This window comes from Carassius gibelio, chromosome B23 (assembly GCF_023724105.1).
Source record: "Carassius gibelio isolate Cgi1373 ecotype wild population from Czech Republic chromosome B23, carGib1.2-hapl.c, whole genome shotgun sequence".
Lineage (NCBI taxonomy): Eukaryota > Metazoa > Chordata > Actinopteri > Cypriniformes > Cyprinidae > Carassius > Carassius gibelio.
This window is the reverse complement of record NC_068418.1, coordinates 22,788,481-22,793,223: the sequence shown is the minus strand read 5'-3', so window position 1 is coordinate 22,793,223 and position 4,743 is coordinate 22,788,481. Positions and strand designations below refer to the sequence as shown.

At 34.7% G+C, this 4,743-nt stretch overlaps 1 long non-coding RNA gene across 1 annotated transcript; it reads left to right on the top strand.

Annotated features, from left to right (window-relative positions):
- Window positions 1–379: 379 nt before the first annotated feature.
- LOC128011918 (uncharacterized) lies at window positions 380–2,448 on the top strand. Its single transcript, XR_008182673.1, has 4 exons — window positions 380–504; window positions 1,165–1,182; window positions 1,624–1,718; window positions 2,324–2,448. It is a non-coding gene; the product is annotated as an uncharacterized LOC128011918 (long non-coding RNA).
- Window positions 2,449–4,743: the final 2,295 nt, after the last annotated feature.

The following is a 4,743-nucleotide window of genomic DNA, read 5'->3' as shown; positions in this document are numbered from 1 at the left end:
AATTATGCAATATAAATGTCTAATTCCTTTGCTATAATTTAGTCTGTTCTTATATATGTTTTTTTTAAATATTTAAAATAATTGATCAGATTGATTGCTGCTTCTTACTTGCATTTTTCATATTTAAAGTACATTCTAGTTAAAAATTTAAAATTACAAATTTCATATTTAAATGTTGATCTCATCCATCAATGATGAATATGCTTAAACTTTTTCTGTGTATGGTTTTTGTGAATAAACACTACAGAATAATACAAGTTAATTTAAAGCATATTATTGTTTATTTTATTTGGATTTTTATTATTATTATGATTATTATTTGTATTTTTTTTTATTTTTTTGCCACCCCCCCCCCCCCCCCCCCCCATAATCCCACGCCCAAACATAATGCAACACGGTGACATCGCGCTATTGCGCCATTTTGCGACTACTTGGCGGTCTTTTTTGGATCGGCAGGCATCAGTTTATCAGGCGGCCTGCGGTGCACTTACAGCTCAAACTGTGGTGAGTATATCTGGGTATTAGATCATGTATAACGTAAAAGTGTTTATGCCCCCCTATATAATGATATTACTTGTAATACGTATCAAATACATCGAAGTGTTTTAGCTGCAAGACGATGGGTAGAGATAATTAATTAAAAAATGGTAACGTTTACTGTTATATCCCTGAAATAAAAACGCCTGAGTCATTAAAGCCATCTAACTGTTAGCGCTGAAAAACAGTTCAAATAAAGTTTAAACTTGAGACATATGTTTTTAATTATTATATTATTATTATTATTGTTTCGAATAATTTAACGTTAAGCTTTTCATCATGAAATTTGTTCGATTCAATGCTTTTTTTTCTTCAATTGTGTCATGCGAATTAGTTATACAGGTGTTTATAGTAACTTAATATTCTGCTGTACAAGTTTAATTAATTTTGGATCTCCTTTAGCTGTCAGATTTCTACACACGATGTAAAGAGGCTCCTTTTTTATTTATTTTAAGCAAAAACTGCCTTTTCTTCTACAAGCTCTAGTTTTATATTTGGGGTTCAAGTTTATCACTAAGGTATAGTATTTAATATAGTGTGAATTTAGGGGCTATACTATATGAGGTTATAACTTTTGTTTTGTTTTTGCTTTGTTTTGTTTTTGCATCTCTTTGCCATGTTCTGAAGAAGCCATATTGTTGTAAGGTATGTATTTTTGTTCATTTATAAAAGAGCCGCTAGAACAATCTGCTTTAATATATTACATTAATTAGATTAAAATATTAATAGATTGAAGGTAGTTCATCTGATTCTTCTGGTTTTCTTGTGTGCTCTTCTGTTATCCTATAATTTTGCACTTTACAGTTGCTAGCAAGGAGAAAATGAATGAAATTAATATTTACAGGCCAAGTTGTTGAAATAGTGTTGGTTTTACATTTTGAAATTGCACAATATCAGTTGTTTTGCAATAAGATAAAAACCTGCCAGTTTGGGTGAGCCTATGACTTTTAATCTAGTACCAACTGGAGGACCTGTATGATATCTGCATTATACTAGATATGATGAACACGTAACAGAAACTATAACACCTGCCTCATAATGTGTCATGTATAATTAATTATTTGGGCATTACTCTTGTATCCACAGGTTGATGAAAAATGAGGTCATGGCCTGTTTCAGTATGAAGTGGGGGAAGGGGAAGCTTGCTTTCACCAAGATCAATCTGTACACTGTTGTCACAGGTAAAACAAAATTAACATATAATACAAATATTAGCATCATATCATTGTGACATTCAGCGTTGTTTAGTTTCTGTTTTAGTTGGTTTAGTGAAAACCAGTAACCTCATATTGTAGGTACTCATCTGTCACACAGAAATCACACAAACTTCCATATATACACTTCTTATTGATTGGCAGGTCATTCCTGTTGCCAGCCTATCTTTATTGTTCAGAACTCTAACAATTGTTTTTGCATTCTCTAACAATTGTTTTTGCATTTAATGTATTAGACATTAAATGTTAATTTACCTTAAGACACTCTGCAAAAAAATACTGCAATGTGTCTTTGTTGTCATGGTTTTCTTTTGCTAGATTGTCTGCTTAGTGTTTGTCAATTGCATCACAAGCTGAAATATATTTTGATGACTTATAGCATGTAATTTACATTCATGGCTCTTAAAGCTAGGGTAGATTTTTATTTTTTTCTAAGAAACCAAATCAATAGTGTAAGTGGTCTAAATGTATTCTGTGGAAGGCAAATAAATAGTTAATGATTACATTCAGTGATTACTATAGTGCATCATATCCTATACTTACACATTTTCTTATTCAAATATTTCTTACAGAGAGTGTCCAGAAAACATCAAAAGAGACGGGGCAAATACTGCAGCAGCCACTGCCTTTTGTTTAAAATATGCCCCAGCAGAGCCGTCGCAAGGAGGGTGAGAGGCCCTGTGCAAAGTTGATGTGCAAGGCCCTCTACAATTTTGCGTGTGTGTGTGTGTGTGTGTGTGTGGTGGGGGAGGTTGCTGTAGCAAGGCAAGGCAAGTTTATTTATATAGCAAATTTCGAACAAAATGGTAATTCAAAGTGCTTTACATAAAATTAAGTAAAATAATCATGAAGAACAAAACTAAAACAAGCAATTTTAAAACTTTGGAAATTATTTAAAAATTGACTTGAATTTAAAACAGTTAGAAATAGAAAATGATCTTACAGTTAATACATAAAATACAGTGCAATCAGGTTGGACATCGCACAGTGCTCATTCAATAAATGCACAGCTAAACAGATGAGTTTTGAGTCTAGATTTAAATGTGACTAGTGTTTTAGCACATCTGATCTCTTCTGGAGGCTGATTCTGGAAGCAATGTATTTTGGTCCTAGGTCTTTGAGTGAGACTTCTAGACAAGTAGAAGTACTTTAAAATCAATCTTAAATGTAACTGGAAGTTAATGAGGACTGGTGTGATATGCTCAGATGTTCTAGTCAGAATCCTGGCAGCAGTGTTCTGGATGAGCTGCAGCTGTCTAATGGTCTTTTTGGGAAGGCCGGTGTGGAGCCTATTACAATAGTCCACCCTGCTGGTGATAAAGCATGAACAAGTTTCTCCAAGTCTTGGCTGGAAACAAAACATCTAATTCTTGCAATGTTTTTTAAATGATAGTATGCTGATTTAGTTACTGCTTTGACATGACTACTGAAACTAAGGTCTGTCTCCAGAATCACACCACGTTTCCTGTCTTGATTTTTAGTTGTTTGACCCCTAGAGTCAAAGTATGCATTCACCTTAAAAACTTCATCTTTGTTTCCAAATGCAATGACTTCAGTTTTTTCCTTGTTTAACTGAAGAAAGTTCTGGCACATCCAGCTATTAATTTCATCAATGCATTGGCAGAGGGAGTCAGTGGGGCTGTATTCATTTGGAGATAAGGCTAGGTAAATCTGGGTATCATCAGCATAGCTGTAATAGGCAATTAGATTCTTTCTCATTATTTTACTTAGAGGAAGCATATACAGGCTAAACAAGAGCGGTGCAAGAATTGATCCTTGTGGGTCTCCACATATCATGGATGTCTACTTAGACTTATGCTCTCCTAGACTCACATAATGATCGCTCCTTTTTAAGTATGACCTGATTTTGAGTTGAAGGAATCAAGGAGAATATCAACAGAGTCGGCAAAAAATACTTTGTGTTAAAGATATGGCCTCCGTAAATAGTACACTAGTGTTCTTGTTAGGGCTGCACTATTAATTGCATGCAATTGTCATGCATGTCTCGTCAGTAAAGCTGGTTCTGTGATTAGTGGTGATTAGCGGTTGATGTCAATAACCTGCTTTCAAATGGAGCCGCACTTAATAGACAGAGCCGTAGTTCGCTGACAAGCTACGCAATATCGCGTTCATAACCGCATGAGATTCTTCTGCGATTTTGAACGCAATAATGCACCACTTGTCAGCGAACTACGGCTCTGGTTATTAAGTGCGGCTACATTTGAAAGCATATCCTTCTGACAGAGACAGTTCTAGAGTAAGTGGTAGCAGAGATCAATATATCAAAGAAAATACAGAAGTGATCAGATAGTACTACGTCCTTAATAACAATGAATGAAATGTTTAGAGCCCAACTGATGATTACATCTAGAGTGTGTCCACCTTTGTGTGGGTCCATGCACATGCTGAATCAAGTCAAAGGTATTTAGAACTGTTATCATTTCTTTTGTAGTTTTGTTTTCTGCATTGTCTATGTGAAAATTAAAATCCCCTGCATTAGCAAAACAGTCAAACTCTGAGGAAATCATTGATAACGTTTCTGTTACCTCAACAAATGTTGAAGAGTATTTTGGAGGCCTGTAAATAATAATAAAAAGAATGTGTTGAGCACCTTTTAGCACAATCCCTAAATATTCAAAAGACAAGTCATGACCAAATGACACTTGTTTGCATTGATAGACATCTTTAAAAAAGCAGCTCCACCTCCACCTCTCCTAACAGTCCTGCAAACACTCATGGAAGTGAAGTTAGGAAGGACTGCTTCATTGAGGACTGTTGAACTGCAGCTGTCCTCTAGCCATGTTTCATTTAGAAACATAAAATCCTAATTGTTTGTGGTTATAAAGTCATTGATTACAAAATGATTAAATTTTTTAGTGAGCGAATGTTTAAAAATGCTAACTTGATGGCAGTGCTTTATGTCATTACATCAGTTTTAGTTTGATGCATATTAGATGAGTTTGCCCTTCGGCTTAAGATGGCCTTAAACTTT